General features: G+C 42.3%; 1 long non-coding RNA gene across 2 annotated transcripts; it reads left to right on the top strand.

Annotated features, from left to right (window-relative positions):
* The first annotated feature begins 13,060 nt into the window (after nt 1–13,060).
* LOC140255797 (uncharacterized) lies at nt 13,061–19,144 on the top strand. Of its 2 annotated transcripts, none has more exons than XR_011904547.1 (3): nt 13,061–13,726; nt 13,902–14,032; nt 18,886–19,144. It is a non-coding gene; the product is annotated as an uncharacterized lncRNA (long non-coding RNA). The 2 variants fall into 2 exon arrangements; XR_011904548.1 differs by having other exon boundaries at nt 13,061–13,182; nt 13,599–14,032.

The raw sequence follows: 19,144 nt of genomic DNA on the forward strand, positions 1-19,144 counted from the left end.
AAGATGTCTGAAGAATGGCTTCAGTATGACCTTTATATACTAGGCTGCATGCTTGCTTCTCTGCTGATTCTATAGATAAAACTGTATGGCTTTCTGAAATTGACCCTGAAAATTATGTTCCCAGCACTGCATGTTTTCCTTCCCATGCATCATTACCTGTGATAACTATTCAAGCCTAACTAGTTATGAACTCTGTTTCTAACCATGACACAAGTTATATCTGCTGGTGAAAAAGCCTTGGAGTTTTTGTGGACCTGTTCAGCTGTATAGTCTGAACCTTGGTTTATCCAGAATCTGGAGAGGACCTGATCTGGCTTCAGCAGTTCTGAAACACTACCAAAGCAGCATGGCTTTCTTCTAACGTAAGCCTTACATTCAAGGAGAAGATGCATTAATCAGGTAGGTCTCATGTTCATTTCTTCCACTATAAATGAACTTCAAGGCTTTGCCCCATTAGTTGGTCAGTTTGAAGTCAAGAGATGTTAAATATAGGCCTTGCATTTTAGGTTTCCTCATACTTCCTCTATTTCCCAGCTTTAAATATCAGTTAATGACTTCTCCATATAACACTACTCTTTAATTTCTTGTCAGAGGCGGTAAATGTGCACCGTTAGTCAAAAATATGTTATCTGCATTTAGTGTTGGCTTCTGGAGCCTTCACCACCAAGTTACCTCGCAGTCGCATCTCTCCTCACGTGATTTTCCAAGTACTGCCAGGAGAAGAATGGAAAATAACTATGAAATAAAAGCAGATTCTGCTCCCATTACAGGCAATGAAAACTGTGCTTTTACTTCTACTTACTCATAATAATGGGGGGAAAAAATGAAGTGGAAACAAGCACAACAAAACACCTCTGCCAGCTATCTATAAGCTAACCAAGGCTTCCACTAATGAGGTGGTCTGGCATTTTGAGAAAGACAGGTTTTTCCAGAAATGGAAAAAATATGCTGTTTTTTTTCCTTCAACTCTTGAGAGCATAGTGAGAGAGTAAGAAATTGCACTTCAAAAAGGGATAGCAAGCTTTTAATGCTCTCTGTATTATTTAATACTTACAGACACCAGTGTAGTTTTTTGTCAGTTGGATGTTTTTGCATGTTTGTTTGTGAGATTACTAAATACTTTCCTAAAAACTAGTTATTTGCTGTATTTACAGATTTCATCTCAGTGACTGTGAAATTCCTGAGGATGTTATTACTTTCAAGTCAGATTAGCAGAGTAATTTCCAGGTAAGATATTCTGGTAGATAATCCAATACCATGGACAATTGCATAGTCTATTAAACAGAACCGTACTCTTTGTGTAAAAGATAATAATCTAGATCACATGATAGCACCAGATTTTATGTTATGATCTCCAGATGTCTTCGGGAACTTAATGCACCCAGCACTGGTTCAAGTCTAATCTGCATGGCAGAAATGTGAGTTCCACTTTCCACCTCTCTGAGGCTGTGTGGGGAAACTCTTGTCTCCCCAGGGACTGCAAAGGACAGGCTGCTATGGTTTGGTTATGCTTTGGCAAGAGTATTCACCATGTTACTAGCTGCTCCTGGAGTGCCCATTGGTATCAAGTGCAGAAAAGAAAAGCTTTCACCTTTACTTAGTGTGGTGTTCAGGCCTTTCTACTATATACCCCATCTGAGCTGGCTGAATGTTTTCCTGAAGGCCACAGATTTCCTGGAGGTTCTGGTGAGTCACATCTATCTCTGAGCATGACACAGTGTTAGTTCCACTGCCTATTTTAGGTAAATGCTGGTGCAGATAGACAGTCGTGGCTAACAGTGCAGTGATCTGCAAGTGCATTTGCTTTTTCATTTCAGCTTAGTTGGGCCAGAAAGTAAGGAAGGGCTCCCAAAGCAGGACAAGTGTCTGACATGACACCACAACACAGAAATGACTTACAGCTACTTTTCCTTCAGGGAACTCTGTACAAAAATTGTCAGCTGGGGACTTTGTGAGTTTCTGTCTGGAGTCAAAAATTCAGTGTAAGTGCACAAAAGAGTGCGAAGAGAGAACATTTCAGCTCCTTCAGCTCTGTGCACAAAACCTCTCAGGGCTTCAGGTAGGATTTTAGCATTTCACAGTCTTCAAATGTTGTGCTGTGTAAGGATGTGCTTATACATAATTTTGTAATTGAAATGGCATGTTTACTGTTCCATTTCATGCTTGATTGTGTTTTTTAAACACCTTTACTCATGCTGCTAGAAGTGGGATTATAATTAAAATGTCCTGTTGAACACCTTGTTCAGTTCAATGAAGGCATAATAGAAGTATAAATACTTGTTCTTGTTGACTCTGTGATGTCAGCACAACAAATGCAGTAGATGTCAGGAAACTAATTTCTTTTTTACCAAGGCATCTGTAAAGAGGGAAGGGGAAACAGAATCTGTGGCTGGGCAAAGCGAGCACCTCTCTTCAGGAGGATAGGAAAGATTTTGAGATACCATTAACCTCTTAGGTACAGTGAACCTGAAGTTCCAAGAGGCTTTCTGAGTGTTGGCAGACAAAGTAAAGAAGTTCAAGGTGACAGTGTTATTCTTACTTGAAGTCTTTTCTCTAAAGATTTCAAAATATTTTCCAAGCATTAATAAGTCAAGCTCTAATAAGTAGGTTCATGTTATAATACCTGTGATATGTATGTGTTAAGTAGGGCATGGAACGTTTGAGTGGTTAGCCAGTTACTGGTGAAAATTAGACAGGAATTTGTTTCTCTAATCACAGTCCCTTGGCCTAAACACTAGGCAGTACTTTCTACCGTAGTTATTAGGAAAAGCTGAGTTTGGTTGTAAAGTGTGGAAGTATAATATACTTCTTACTATTTCTGTTTCTTTAAGATGTGTGCAGATATGCAGACTTCGTGTCTTTATGGTAGGATTGAATTACAACACAGAATTCAAAATGTTTCGAGTTCAAAGTCCAGTGGTTACAGCACTTCAGCATATCAATAATGGTTTAATTTTCTTATACTCTTAGTTACCACCAGCGAAGAGATTCCTACCTATCCTGGAAGGCAATTGTTCAGTCTTGCGGAGCTTCTAATAACTTTACAGCTTGAAATTCTGAGTAAGTAGGAAAACTCAACATTTAATCTTACGTTTGATGCTTAGTTGGGCATTTTACTCAGATACTTTGGCTAGTGTTCTTCTGCTGAAAGGACAGGGAAGATAACATCTGTGTTCACTGTACTCTTTAATTGCTGTAATAGTGTTTTTAATATACTAGATACTAGGCTTTAAACTGTACTTACACCATGAAACTTTATGTTCATGTCCTTTCACTGACTGAAAGGACAGCTCTCAAAGCCAGTCTCAAGACGTGTAACATTCCTGTGCCAGAGCAGGACTCACCAGTCAATGGCTGCCTTACAGGGAAATGAACATGATGTTTAGGAAGCAGGTAAACAAGCAGACCCAGAGGGTGTGCAAATTGCCTTCTGTGCCTGGTTTCAGTTCCATCAGCTATAAGCTCAGCAGATGTCTTGCAGGAAGGTGGTTCATAGGATTTGCTCTTTAGAGATGTGAGGAAGTAACAAAGGAAGAGGCTTTCCTTCTGGGACAGGGGAAGAAGGTGGTACATAGGAGAGACCAAATCAGTGATAAGAAAGATTCTCTGGGATAAGCCTACTGAACATGCAAGACAAAATGTACAGAATGTTTTTGTCAGATGGGATTGCTGCAAAACTTAGTAGATTTCTTTGAGTGTCTCATTATAAGTACAGGTGCAGCTCTACACACCTACACGTGCTGTGTTTATTTTAGTGTGTGATCATATAAATACCTGCAGGTGTGAAACTGAAGAGATAGCCGTGCTGAGGCATGAATATGGAGTTCCACATCTGTATTTACTGCCTTTTTCACACAATGAACTAGTGCAGTCTGTGGGTTCTCTAACCACCTCCTACATGCCGTGCATTATAAGTCATTTTGAAGGAAATTCAGTCCTGGTAAATACATTTAATGGATGGATGTCAAAATATAGAATCAAAATACATGAAGGTGAAGTAGTATGGAACAGCTATCAGTTCACTGTATTGCACATATATATACACACCATTAGAAGTGTTTCAGATAAAGAAGGTCATGTCAGGTTAATATATGTTCATAAACCCATAAAACTGGAATTTAATGTGCCTTCTGAGGCACCTAAAACTTCTGTTGCCCTTCAGTACAGTGGCTGGTTTCTCTGTTCTGGCACACACGGAGATGTTTCCTTGTCTGTAATACTGTCAGATAGTCCATAAATCATGGGGTACAAATCATGGCTATTGCAGAAACCTTTGAATTCGCTGATTCACATGCATGTAAAGATCTCAGTTGTGGTATTGTGTTTATGCAGCTGTTGCATTAAGTATTCATCTGACTACCTGGTTACTAAGGCCCTCCTCAGTGTCAAAAATAGAAAACAGCTAAAGGATATTAACTGAGGATGGTATTTTGCGTGTAATGGTTGCCTGCAGAGGCTTAATGTTCTGAAAGTTTCACACTCTTTGCAAGGCCTTCAGTGATAACTCCCGTTTTTCAAAGAGAAAAATAAACCTCCCAAAGTTCCTTTGAACAGTTCTGCAGCCTTTCATAGTGTTAGCTGTGAAAGTTACGGTGTCACGTTCTTAATAAGGAGGTATGGGAACAGTGTTTTAGGAGTCTCTGCTGCTTTCTTTGTGAAAACTATCTCAGGATGCTTTGGGATTATTTGGCAATAACTTCCTTTTGCCCCGTGATCCCACAGGGATCTTCTCTGTTATCTTCTGTTCGTTATATTCATTTGAAGATATTTTGGAGAAAACATGGAACTTGAGAGCATTCAGGAAAACCCTGCTCATGCCTCCGAACGGCTAAAGACAGGGAATGAGTTTTTCTGTGGCAGTGAGGAACCACACTGCTCAAAATTCAGTTCTTCAATTTTTTATTTTTTATTTCTAAATAGTGCAGCAAAGAAGGAAAAAAAAAAAAAATAGGACAAGTTTTTGTTTCTGATATGAGTGTCTCTGCTTTGTCCAGAGGAACCACAGCCGCCAGCTGCGACTCGTGATAGCGATTGTGCTCAATGCTATGGAGAAAGGGACCAGAAGCAGCCAGAGCTGTAGAAGAAATAACACTGTGTTAACAAAGACTTTAGCTGAGGCAAATTTACTTCCCTGAGAATTAGCCGGGGTATCTCTCCATGACATACTTACTTTAGAATCACAGCATGTTGCGGTTATTAGACTCTGGCAGGCTCCTAGGTGGAAACCGTGTCCAAGAGCCTTTATTTCATCTTCTCCAATTGAGAAGAGTGTGGCAGTTTCTTTTGGTTGAGCCTTGCTATAACGATCTGAGCTTTAGTCACCGTGAGGCTAGCACACTGCAAAGCATTCAGCTGGTGTTACAACCAGAGACAACTGAGCTCCAAAAGTGAGTGCAGACTGTGTCTATCTACTTATTAAGTGACGGGTCATGTGGAGTGCCCATTACCCAGTAATTGGTGCTAGCTGCCAGTTAGCATTCAGCGAGACTTGGAGCATTTGTATAGCCCTTACAGACCAGAGTGGCCTGGGATTGTTCTTGCCTTATTTGCTGCAACTGTAATCAGACGGTGGCTCTCTGCTTCGCAGATCTACCAAACTCAAACTGAAGGGCACAGGGGAGTGTGGGATCTCCTTAGAGAGTTCAGCCAGAGGGACGCCTGGGTCTCAGGGCTCTGTGGTGAGGCTGCACTCCAGTCACCCCGCTGCTTTCCTTGGCTTGCAGGTTCCTTCCCTGCACCACAGGAGGAGAGGGAAAGGATGGAGTCTAGGGTAGGTGACACAGTGCCTGCCCGATTATGCGCAGCTCCAAGCACGTCTTTAAAGATGAGACCCGTGAGTGTTTTCTGGCCTCATGGAGCCTACAGGCAGCACTCAGGTGAGGAGTTCAAAGGCACTAAGATGGGGAAGTCTTTTCAGATGGGCCTGCATAGGCAGACACACACAAATATTGCTGTGTGAGGTACACACTGCTTGCAGCTTCGGTTTGGGGAACCCTTTTGTTCTCAGGCTGCCAACTGCGGCACTGCTCTGAATTGATGCAGGTTGTGTGGGAGAGAGGAGGAAAGTGCATGCAGCCCTGTGGGTCAGCACCGGGGGCGATGACCTCGGTGCACGCGGGAGCAGGACGAGGCTCTTTTCACACCATTACTTTCCGCGATATGACAGTTCTTTTTCTAATTACAAATCAGAGCGGCACTAGGCCCAGAAGTTAGCAGGGTGGTGGTTGATTGCATGCGAACGGCGTGCTCTATGCAGTCCCGCAGCCTCGGAACCCCGCTCTGCACCTCGCCGGCCCCGGCAGCCCTGCGCCTGGCGGCAGCGGGCGCACTTCGCCGGGTTGCCCGGGAGGTGGCGCCCTTGATCGCCGAGTGAGGGGCGGGCGGACGGGCTCGGGAAACACATCGCCACCCCCCCGCCCTGTAATTTGGAAGGTATTATAGCCGAAGTGTTTTCAACTGATTATTATGCATGAGTAAAAAATTCCATGAATGTGTAACATTTTCGCCTGTATTTCCCTCTTTTATAACATCATTTAAATTCCTCATTAATAATTTAGAAATGTTCTGGATTTTAATCACTTTTCTCATCACCGCCACCTCCGCGGCGGAGCGCTGCCCGTTACCTGAAGGTGACATGGAGGCAGCGCTGCCGCAGAGGCACTGCCCGGCCCGGGGAGCCGCGCTCCGTCCTTAGGCAGAGCAGCGTACAAACACCGAGGTCTGAGCAGGTTGCTGTTAAGAACAATTGTAAACAAAAAAAAATCAGGGTTGTTGTTGTTGTTGCATCTGAGTTTAATTATGGTGGTATTTGTTTGATAGCTTGTTACTGTAAATAAAAGAGATAAAAGCAGCCCTTCACTCGAGTAGCTCTAGAGCTGTGAAATATGTACCTAATTAAAACTATTGGTGTAAGAGGCTAATAAAGTACATGTGCCTACTAGATGTCTTATTCTAATGAATCTCGGCTAATTTGCTTTGAGTGATGAATTTCGGTGTTAGTAGTAAGGGCTGAATAATGATGGAATTTATCACGAGGTGCGGGGACTGCTGGAGGACTGTGGGGGCTCGGGGCACGGAGAGCCTCTGGGTGCAGGGCTGGCTCTGGTGCTGCAGAGCAGAAGGCACTGGAGGCTGCCAGTGCCCAGCCCAGGCCTCGGAGGGCTCCATGTAGTGGCACAGGAGTGTCGGTGAGTGCCATCCTTCCATCCTCCCCTTTTCTTCTGCCGGTGCTGGTGAGGAATGGGCTGTGGCACGCTTCTCCAGACTCCCAAACCAAGCACAGATGGGTTATCTAAAGCGTTTCAGATGGAGCTTTGGTCTTGTGCCAGCAGCTAATCAAAGTCTTAATTCTGGAAAAGACAAAGGCCAGGCTTTCCAAGCTTCCTCCCTCTGGTTTCTCACAGAGATGTGGCACTTCTCAAACCCTTCTTGTCCTGTGCACTCCCTGCATCGTGCAGGCTGTGGGGCTGCCTGTGGGCAGCAGGCAGCTTGCACCAGCCTAGCGGGTGACATCTGTGAACGTGTGGGCCAACAGGAGCCTGCTTCATGTGGGCCTGCGGGCAGGCACCCTTGTCCTGAGTACACCACAACAGAGTCAGACAAGAACGGTGTGCGTTGACAGCCCCGGCACTGAGACCAGATCTGCCATTGGACTTGTTTGCAGAAAGAGAGAAGCTGAGATAATAATAAAGGGGCTGGTTAAGCAGAGAAAGCGCCTGCAGAGTAGCACATATTTTTATTGCTTTTCTGCAGTACAGCGGAGAAAACATCCCAAGGCTAAATGTCTATTGTAGTCCCCAACGATGAGTATTTAAACACTCGCACGTGTGCACGTTCTCGCAGCTCCTTCCACTTGTGACAGGATGGGAGGGTGCTGGGGCTGCCATTCTGGCATGCCCAACTTTAACCCAGGGCTGGTGCAAGTCTGCAGGGCCCCAACCTCATGTCTCCTTGCCCATGAGCCATGCTAGGGCTTTATTTACAACTAAGCAGTCTGGGCCTTGCTGTCTCCACTGGAGTTAGACCTGATGAGCTGAAGTTGCTTACTGAAAGTGTGTGATAGTTGCAGCTGTTGAAAGCACTCTGGCAATGTCTGATATGCACATGAGTTTGGGTGCTTTTGTTCCACAGTTGCTACATCTGCGTTTTTTCTATGGAATGAAATTTTCACTACTGTTAATGCTAGCTGGACAGACAGGTGGAGCTTGTTATTTTCCTCACGAAACCTACCTTTTTCAGAAGGAAGAGATTGTGTTTCATGGTTGTACAATCTAATAGTGTGGTTGATTGAGAGTAAGACTGAGGAGAACTAGGCTGCTTTTCTCTTTGCCATTGACTGGCTGTTTGACCTTAGGAAGTTCTCTTTGTCATTCCATGTTGGTTTCTCTGTCGGTAAAAACACAGCAACAGTTACATCGAAGGACTCAGCCATCAGTATCCAGAAGTTGCATCAGAATTTCGGTTGGAATTGTTGAATATTGTCACAGAAGAGGAGCCTGTTTTGCTTTCTCAGAAACTTACAAGAATTATTTTCTTCTGCTGATAGAATTCTTTCCACGTTGCTCAATCAATGATCATTTTAATATATTTTTCTGCCCCTCAGTTACATCTCAAATACTTGTGTCTGTGCAATTTTCATGGTCTCGTATCTTGTTTCTCTCTGTATAAAATGTGTGTTGTCAGCTTGAGGGAACACTTTCTTTCAGCTTCTTTGTAATTGCCAAAAATAGTTGTAACCTGTTAAAACATTCTGGCCATCAGCATGGTGAACCTCATTACTCCACAGCAGACCTTCCTGTGCACCGTGTTTACCTGCTCATGCCATTTCTAATAAGAAGCCAAACAGCAGTGAAATGAGGGAGGTGCTTGCAGTGGTGGGTCCAGTGTGACTTTGCATAATAAAAGCATAAAAGAACAAATGCCACTCCTGTATAACCAGGACAGAGAGAAAGAAACATAATTAACTCGTTTCTGCTGGCTTTTCTTCTAGGAAAATAAAGCAGTGTGATCTGATATGGGGCAGCGGGGATTCCTGCGCTGTGCAGAAGTTTCTTGATTGCAGTGTGATACCACCAAGAGACCACTGCATAGAGGGGTACCCTGTTTTAGAGGACAGTATGCTCGGGTCTGCAGTGAGGCTTGGATGTTAGGTGCTCTGAACTAGAGTTACACCTATAACAAGAGCTTAAGAGCCAATCTGAGCTCCTATAACAAAGCCTGAGGCTGCAAGGAAGCTTTCCACCCAAAGGACATTTCCTGACTGTTGCTAGCAGATGGTTCTCCTGTCCCACAGGCTGGGATATGCTGACTTTTCACTCTTGGTATTACTTGTCCTCACATCACAGAACATCTGATTTTTGATTTTTTAATGATCTTGATCTGATAAGCTAAGATAAAGAGACTTTTAAAATAAATTTAAAATGTAAAGATAATTTATAATTCTGTTGTTGAGATTCACAGGCATGGTTAATAGAATTTCCTTTTTCCTTTGGCACCTAAGCAAAACCTGGCCTATATTTAATTCTTCTGTTGGTGGACAGCGAGGAGGCTAATCACAAGAGACCAGTAATGCTATTTGAATGACATGTCCTGCAGTCTGTTTTCAAATGATGAGTTAATGTTTCAGCAGTATTATCTCTTTTTCTGTACCCTGCCTCTGTTCACTAGCTTTATTCTACTTTTTCTCACTTTAACCTCACCCTTCTCAATGATGCCAGATACCTTGCAACAGGTAGTTCCATTTCAGAGATTCCCTGCTCACTGAATGTCTGTCTGAGGAAGTCTGTCTGCTTTCAGTACTTTGCACAACTGGAGCAATGCTATGCTGCTGCCTAGATGAGTGTATGAAGTGAATTTGGACTGGTTCAGTGGAAGGGAGCTGTTTATGAATGGATTTGATTCACAGACGCATGACATCTGAGAAGAGTAAGTGCAAGACTTCATCCTTTGGGGTCAATAATCTTTGGGACAAGGCAAAGAGGAGACAGAAATTGAGGAGACGCTGCTGTTTTGGCATCTGTATTTCAGGTCACCGTCCTGTCAGGTCAACGGAAGTCATGCAGTGTGAGCAGTGCCAAAACACAGTTGATGTTTGTGCATGAATATTTATCTTCTGCCTTTTTACTTACTTTTTCATTCTGACAGGCATTACACACCTTCCTTACAGACCTACCAGACAAAACCCCTGAAGGTCCTTTGTTTTGTAGTTCACCGTGCAATGAGCCAAACGGTGCTTTTGGGTCACCTTCTTCTTGGGGCTTTCTTCTGAGAGACCATCTCTGTTTAGACTGGAGTCCTTCCAAACTGTGGGAAAGAGCTCTTCCAGCTGCTGAGTGGTGACCCCAGACATCACCCCGAGGAGATGTCCCAGAGCGTCTGTCTGGACCGTGAGGTTGCTTTCAGCAACTTCTGCATTTGTGCTTTGAGTTATCACTGGAGGAAGAAATGGACGGCACTCGAATCCTGACCTACATTTCACACCCTCGTTACAGACCCTGGTGCAAGCTGGTAGGTCAGGTTGCCTTTCCCTCCTCCCTGTAACTCATGTGTAATTCTTTGGTATGCATCCAAACTGAATGCAGTGTGGAGGAAGTCTGCAGGTTCCTGGAGCACATATACACGTGTGGTCAGATCCCCATCTCATTAAATTAGCATGTGGAGTGGAGACCAGCTACTGATTTATGTTTTCATCTGTGCAAGGTAAATTGGGTTGAAACTATTTAACACACCATTTAAAAAAAAGAGCTAAGATTCTTGGTTACATTTGATTTCTAAATTAGAAAGCACGAGACTATGTTTCATGGAGATAAAAGAGCTGTGTCTGAGTTAATATGATGCCTATATCATTGATTTCACTCAAGCCTTTTGTATCAGAAACCACATGTACACAGAGCCTCACATTGTGATGCAAGATTAATTTAGCTTTTGGAATATTATGTGCTGTATAAGAATGTTCTGAGAATGACCTGGATTGCAAATTTTGCTTCTTAATATTTGCAGTGCAAAGCACTGGTAACATGAAATGCTTAATGGTTTCAGCTGAACTTTGCAGAAATGTGAATGACAGGCACCTAAAATAAGAAGATACACAGTGGAGAACTAAGCAATATAAGGCCTACCGAGTTAGATATTTAAAACCTCAATCAAAATGATAATATAGATGTAAAAGTGGTTGCAAAGAGTTTAGAGCTGAGGTCTTTCTAAGAGCAAAAAGAGATGGCCCCTCTCTTGCAAAAAGTTAATCTGTTATTACTCTCAGCTCTAATTATGGGGAGCACAACAGAGTGAGTTGCCAGTAATATTTCCTTGTTGTAGTTGAAGAGGTTATTTTAGTGTTTCAAAAATGTGTCTACTTTTAGAGCCAAAATTCTTGTTCCCTCTCTTTAAATTGTTATGGCAATAGCTAAAATAGAGCAAACTTCCTATGAACCTACCTTAAAGAACAGGGCCACTCGAGGTAATAGAAGTAAATTAACTGTGTGCAAGCTCAGTTTTTGATGTGCTTCCTGGAAGTATCAATTCACCTGATCCAAGTTCCTAAAGGAACATGGAAATTAGGCTATTACCCTGAAGTGAAAGCCGCTATATACTGTCCTAGTGATCCCTTATGTGTAGTCGCACTTCAACATTACCCACTTTTATGTCAGTAAAAAATCTGTCTACTTGACATTTGCAAATGCTGAGTTTATGAAGCTTAAGTAGCATAGATTACAGCTTTCTGCTGGACCAGAGACCGTGAAACCATGGGTCTCTTCTGTTGTGGTTCCTGCTGGTTACCAACCAGTATCTGCTATTTTTCCCGAGCACAGAGATATGCTTCTACAGAAATTATCCTTGCACCAGTGACAAAGATAGTAAACACGTTCCTTACCCATAGTAATGAGACACAGAAATATCAACTTTTCTTGAACTCAGTATTGCTGATAATAATTTTTACTCTTAGAAATTTACATTCTTCCACGTCTGGGTTGATTCCAGTCGTACATGTTCATGTGTTCTCCTAGACCAAACAAATCTCCTCCTCAGTGCCTCACTGAAAATTACGCCACATTTTGCTGTCTGCCTGGTCCTTCCCCACAGAAGAAGCCAAGCAAGCGTTCCCTAATGCACCACAAGTAAAGCCAGCCTGGTTAGCTCATATCCATGTTCGTCACCAGGTGAGATGGATCTGGCTGACTTAGCTTGTAAGATTAGGAGCAATCTGTGATCCCTCTCACTAATAGAGCAGTGTGCCAGGTACCCAGACGGCAGTAGCAAGCACTGAAACAGGGCTGTCACCTCCCAGAAGAGCTTCCATGCAGCCTCAGGTTTTCTCACCATCATTAAACACAGTCTCACACCCCTGAACTTTCATGCTTTTTCTACATAACTTTCATTTATTTTTACCTTAGTGGCCATAACTAAAGATATATTTTGACATTTTAAATTAGTCTTCTCTGTTCGGCTTGCTCTGCCTGTCTTTATTAATTAAACTTGTGTCTTCATATCATATTCCTTGAGCTCAGCTCTTTCCGTTTCAGCTCTTTGCTTTCCATTTGCCTTCATTATACCCTTCCATCCTTGAACTGCACTGAACTCTTGCTCCTTCCACGTCTTCCTGTACAATACTCAGATCTGCTACATCTCTGCCTAATTTTATCATGGCTGATGCAAAATCTTAGCTGCAGAACCAGCAGTAAGGAGACAGACTTCTCTCTTTGCCACATTCATTCTCTCTCTTATGTAAAAACTCATCTGAAAATGAAGGACATTCTCTTCTGTGACCATAACTCTGCACTCTTCCCTTTCCTGCTAGTCTTCCTTCTAGGATATGTTTTAATACATTATCATCAGTGGAAACTGCACTGTTTATATCTGCAGCTTTTCAGCATGCTTGGAGTCAGGGTTTTCCAGATGAACCATGTATTAAGATTTAATCTGAATCTAGTCAGATAATGTTGACCTGTGATGAAAAAGCTGTATGAATGAGATAGTAGCAGACAGCTTGAAGTGCTGAGTGAAAAACAATACCCCAGAAGTTTTGTGGCAGAGAGCATATGAAACATTTCTGAATGGAAAAGCTTCTTTGATTATTTAAACATTATGATCTATTTTGAAAACTTTCCGTTAGTTGAAGGTTTGCTGGGCTTTGCCTGCTCTGACAGTGTGTGCAGCATGAAGCTTGCAGGAGATGCTCACTGCTTGGTAAGCTACCACATCTTGTTATCAACTTTAAAGCCTCCGTGTTTTGCTGGAGTAGACTTCCCCAAGATCGGAACAAATAAGAACTGAGCCCAAAACTTCAGCTTTCTGGTGCTCCTCTCTATGCCCTTTTTCAGCTGCATTTCCCACTGTTCAGTGTTAGCAGTCATTAGGAAACATGTATTTTGTTTCCAAACTCGAAGCTTTACAGTACTGCCACAGCTTGCATGCTTCATTGTGTTAGGGCCACAAACAATGGGTTGGACCTTTCCCAAACAGCTTTTAGTCCAGGTCATGGATATGGGGGATAGACTAGGGATGCCATTACCACATTTATCTGAGTTGCCTTGGCTAAATGTGATGAACTGTTTTAGCAAACATATTCCAAATCTCCCCCATCCGTTCTTCACATGTTCCAGATTTGGACGAACAATTCACATGCCTTTCTGAATGCATTTGAAATGAAATAAGTTACGGTTATTCCACTGGCAGACCAGCTCTTTGGAGGGGGCAAACGTTGCAGATGGAAAAACAAACAAACAAATGAGTGAGGAACTGTGGGAGGTGCCACCAGAATCAGAAGCGAGTCTGGATAGAAGGGGGAGGGAAAGGCCCTTGTCTGCCCTGGGACAGTTCATAGAGAACAAAATGTGGGAGAGTTGAGCAGGAAATAAATTCATTCTCTCTTCTTTTTCTTTCTCTCTCTCTCTTTTTTAACCCAGACAGCCATGCTACCAGAACTCATGATACTGCTCTTAAAGTGGACCTCAAAAACTTTGAGAAAGAAAATGATTCCATCTTTTTTGATCAGATTCTTCCTCTACAGGAGTTCCTGCAGCTACAGGACCAGGAGGTAAGACCCTTGGTTTCAGCCATAAAGGGGAAGAATGAATGAGATTGCCAGATACACGGAGTTTGCAGTCAGTGAGTTCAGAAAAGCATGACTGCAAGCTACCTTTCTGCTTTCCAAATCCCAGACGGGTGAAAAATCAAAACATCGTTTAGGTCAACCTGCAGGTATAGAGTATGCTTCACCTCCCATGAACTGGGGATGGAAAGTGAAGGAAGGACTGTTGCAGAGCTGCTGGTTCTCCTCTCTCCAAAGACTTCCTGCTGAGGAGAATCCTCAGTTGTCCATTTAGGGTAGTATTAGAGCTGAGTTGAACTGCTGAGGCATGCAAAGAAGCTGCAGATGGGACTGGGAGTACAGCTCCACATTTCTCTGTTGAGCCACCCAGTTACAGCAAATGCCTGCTATAGGTGGGCACTGAGGCTGCTGGTAATGGCTGGAGGCAGAGAAATGGGTCTGGTTTTAATAAAGAGGTAGTTTACGAACAGCATTTTTCTTATTTTAATGATAAAATGGATATGAAACAGTTACACTCCAGGCCCCTATTTTTCAGTGCTATTATTTTTTAGAACATTGAAAACAAAATAAGCAGGAGGAGAGAAAAAAAAAAGAAAAAAGGAGGGGGTGGGGGGGAGAAGGAAAACTCCCTTCAGACAACAATCACCTTTTGAGTTAAATTCTCATGCTTGGTCTTAGCCCAGAGGGATTTGTCTTGAGTGAAGTTTGAAGAAAATCCTTTCAGCAGTTTCTGAGTTATTTAAATGTAACCATGGAGGTTTGGATTCACATGCTTTTTTGCACTTGTATAACTCAAAAATAGCTTTGCTTTAAAACTTCTAAATTAACCCTCCTTAACTTTTCAACTTGTCACCTATCCTGCTGCATGGCTTGTAAAATTTTAAAGGTAATAGTATAACAAACTCAAATAATGATACTGCAGATGTTCAAATGAATCTTGGGAGGAATAAATTATAGAAGTCACAGAAGGTTGTTTCTGAAGAAAGCAGCCGCATGCTTTAAGCCATGTGTTCTTGCAGGTCTGAAATAGGCCCAATCTTTTCTACTATTTAAAAACATAAGTATGTTTGGGTGTGGATTTTAATACTTGGTTACACACATGAGATTGAGCACCTAAGTCCTGTTCCTTTTTGTCTTCCTGACAGCAGTGCTTCAGACCTGTCAGAAGTTTTACTGTTTTCTTTTTAACGTGATCCTGATCAACAGGACACTTCAATGCCTCCTAAATATTTATGGATTTCAGAGTCCCTCACATGCTCTGCAATTGTCTTACTGTTACTATCTTATTACCAGAAGATTGAGGCAATACCAGAAGTGACTTGGTCAGCCTTGTTTTTTCCCCTTTTTCTTTGTCCAATTCTCGTCTTTCTTACCTTCTGTTTTCTCTTCTTTCCAGTGTTTCTGCCTCACTCGCTAGTCCTGATGTCACTGCCTACTATCTGTCTTTCATACATCTGTCTGCATTTATTCTTCTCTAGCAATTGCACTAAGAGGGCCCATGGTAGAGAGAAATGCTTTTTGCCTTGGCAGCAGCCTTTTCCTTTTATCTGTTCCCTAAGTGTCTGGGATGGGTCCAAGCAGCTCTCCCCATGTTCACCATCCTTCTCTACATCTCTGGTGCTCCTGAGCTCCAGCCAACAATTTGATGTCTGCCACAAGAGCACCTCCCATTGAGCCACAATCAGATGAAGGTGTTGTAATGCTGTGTGCTACTTTCACGGCTCGCCATGCTTGCTCAGCCTCTTTCTAGGAACTGGACACCCGCACAAGGCCTTTCCCACAGGATAATGACAGGCAGCACTGCTGCCTTTTGCACGTCTTGCCTCTGTGCTCCTCTACCCTTCTTTCTCTAATAGGCTTTTGTGGTTCAGTCTGCTGGCTGCTGCCATTAAACTGAGACATAAGACTTGTCTTCAGCTCTGTTCAGGGCGAGGTGAGTTGGAATCCTTTGCCTCCCTGAATCAGCACTCTACCCAAGAGATTATCAGCTGTTCTGCAAGGAATATGTTCTTGCAGTCCTGATGTGTGTTTCCTGAGTCCTTTCTTCTTGTGGGAAAGCTTGCACTGGACTTGTCAGCTGCATAGTGGAAAAACGTGTCTGTCAGGCCCTATCCTGAGAAATACAAAATATGGAAGTATTCACTAGAAAGGGGAAACAGAACCCAGGTTTCTTGCCCTCAGTAATGCTCTGAGAGCAATTATTCCTTACAAACTGGAACAGCTCCAAGGGAAATGGATCAGAGAGAGCCCCTATTCCACTGGATTCTTTCCGCCTGTGCTGGTCTCAGTTGGCTGCTGAAAGTCAAATTGTGGGGATGGGTAGTGAGGAAATATGTGGAGGCTGTAAGGGAAGGAAGGAAAAGGTGCTTCTGAACATACTCTGTTATCCATGGTGACAGGTCCATATCCTTAGCAGACACACACACCTGCCGCTACTGCCTCTGTGGCTGTTCTGGACAGGAGTGACAATGAAAATGCAGTGGAAGGAAAAGAAATCGACTGAAAGACAGGGCAACAGACTGGGGCACTGTAAGGGTGATTGCTTCAAGGGTGAAAATACAACAAGAACAGACTAAAGAGTCTTAAAATTCAAAATTAGTGCCAAAGAAGAGGAAACCAGAATGACTTCCAAGCTCGTCTACAGGCAGTTGTCCCCTAGCGCAAGCCAGACTCTGTCAATATGTGGGAGACATCCAGGAATTTTCTCTCATACAGAATTATTAGGGATGTTTTATGTTTTAACTCGAAAAGCTGGAACCCCAAGAGCTCAGTTCCAAGGGAAGATACTAGCCATTGGAAGAACTGCGGTACCACAGCTGTGTGTGTGTATGTGTGTGTGTGTGTGTGGCTGCTCCCTTTTCTCTTAGCTATTCTATAGCTTCCTTCATTCTTCGCTTCTCTCATATTACAGAAAGAAGGTAATTTTTCCTGGCCATTTACTAAAGCTCATTAAAGACCGAAGAGAACAAACAATGCTACTCCTTAGAGACTACCATTCAAAGTCATTCTACAATTCTCTGTTCTAATACTTGAGACAAATTAATTATTCCTTAGTGAAAAGTATATAATTCCTATTCTTCATTTTTGGGGTGGGGAGTGGGGAATAATAATAGGAAGTTTATATCTGAGTCGAAAGCTGTCTGTGCTGAAGGGAAATGAGAAAAAATGCGTGTTCCGAGAAGAGTAAAAGCAATTATTCTAATAATAATTCTAGGGATATTAATGTCTTTTTAAAGTAGATTGCTTTCAAATAAACACCAGAGTTGAAGGGATAGGAAAGGCTGGTTTATTTATTAATCATTCCAAAAGTGCATTTTTCTAAATGAACAAGTGCATGAGCAACTTCACTGGCACATATTAAATTTAGTTAAATGGCAACTTGTAAATGTCTAAAAACTTCTGTAACCAGAGACTAATTTGTTTAACGTGTTGAAAATGTTATGTGGATGTGAGGAACTACATATTAAACTTCAAAGCAAAATACTCCAGAGATTACACCATCTTAAAGGCTGCGTATTGGAAAGGACTTTATACATTAAACATAAAGGATTTTTAATTCTCTTCTATTTTGAATACTTGTCAATCTGTGTGACTCATGCTCAGGATTGTAAACTGTCATTTAAGGTGTGATGTCCAAGTTGAGGCCTGGACCACAATTTGCAAGGGGCTGGCTTTTCTCTTTCATCTCTATTAATTAATCCTGTCTCAGTTTGCCCAGCGTACACTGCTGTTGACATCACCTTTTCCATATACTTTAAAGAGTCCCCCGAGAGATCTACTGCAGAACAAAAACTGGACAGAGAATACATTTGGAAACCATTTTATTTCTCAATTACCAACCGAAACGTATGGAAAAGATTTACACTCTATCTGATTTACACAATAATTATACTTTGAAAGCTTAGAAGTAAATGGCTTGATCCATGGAATCATTAGTTACTATACCAAATGTAATTGGTGTAAACTAATGAGTTTACTGGATGGCTGACCCTTAATTACTGATTATAGTTAAATGCTAGCCAATCAAAAATGAGTTTACTTATAAAAGTACAGTATAGTATTAACAAGCATTACATTTCCAAGTAAGCAGCTTTATGATTAGTTGTAGCACACAACTCAAGCCTGTTCAAGGCTATGAAAAGCAGCTTTTTAATAATAGTGCACTAAGCAACCATCACTCTCTTACCTCAGAGTCTATCAGACAAACAGAAAGAAACCACATAATTAATCATCTCATGCACTAGAAATAAAGCGTCTGGGCCAGATCCAGCCAGGACATACACAGCCATAGTCAGAGGAGCTGCAAGAGGCTGAGGATTTGCTTTAAGATAGGATACCTGACGCGGGGAATTCTGTCCCCCTATAATAAGGATGTTAAATATTGATTGATTGTATACAGTCCTGTGTGAAGTGGAGAAGCCCATCAACAAAGTTGGTCTAATAATTACTCGAATCGAGAAGGATTCCCTGAGCAGGTTCTGTATGTGGTGGGAAGATACCCGCTTGTACTCTACTAGAACCCTCAACATGCAGAAATTCACAGCTCTTCACTATTTTTTTGACATTATGTCAAAAAATCTTACTATTTGTTTCGGCTGATCCTTTAGAGTTAATGTTTTTACCTAACCAGGAAAACTCAAAATTCCTATTAGAAAAAAATTGAAAGCAGATTTGTATAAAAGAGCATGATTCCAGAGTTGCAACTTTAAATAGATACAGCAAATATTTGGATAAAATCATAGGACTTTACAATAGTCACTTAGGTGAGTAACAACAATGTTTTAAAGATGTGGAAATTCTCCATGTCCTCTAACTTTCCTGTGAATCCTAAATTTCAGATAGGAGGCTGCTGCTGGGAGGCATGTGCATGAGCAAATGAAGTCTGATACATTGCAGCCATGGGGATCCAGTTGGAAGAGTATGCATTCGCTGGAGCTCTGTAACCCATGTGCTCTTCAGATGACCTCATGCACCTCACAGTTGCCAGGATTCATCCTGTCTGGATTACAGGCTTCTCCCATTTCTACTTCTCCCTGTGAAGTTGTCCTCAGTGCTCACCTCACATAAAGGCTCAGTGGAGGACCATCCTCATCTGGT

The sequence above is a fragment of the Excalfactoria chinensis genome, chromosome 8, assembly GCF_039878825.1.
Source record: "Excalfactoria chinensis isolate bCotChi1 chromosome 8, bCotChi1.hap2, whole genome shotgun sequence".
NCBI classification, from domain to species: domain Eukaryota; kingdom Metazoa; phylum Chordata; class Aves; order Galliformes; family Phasianidae; genus Excalfactoria; species Excalfactoria chinensis.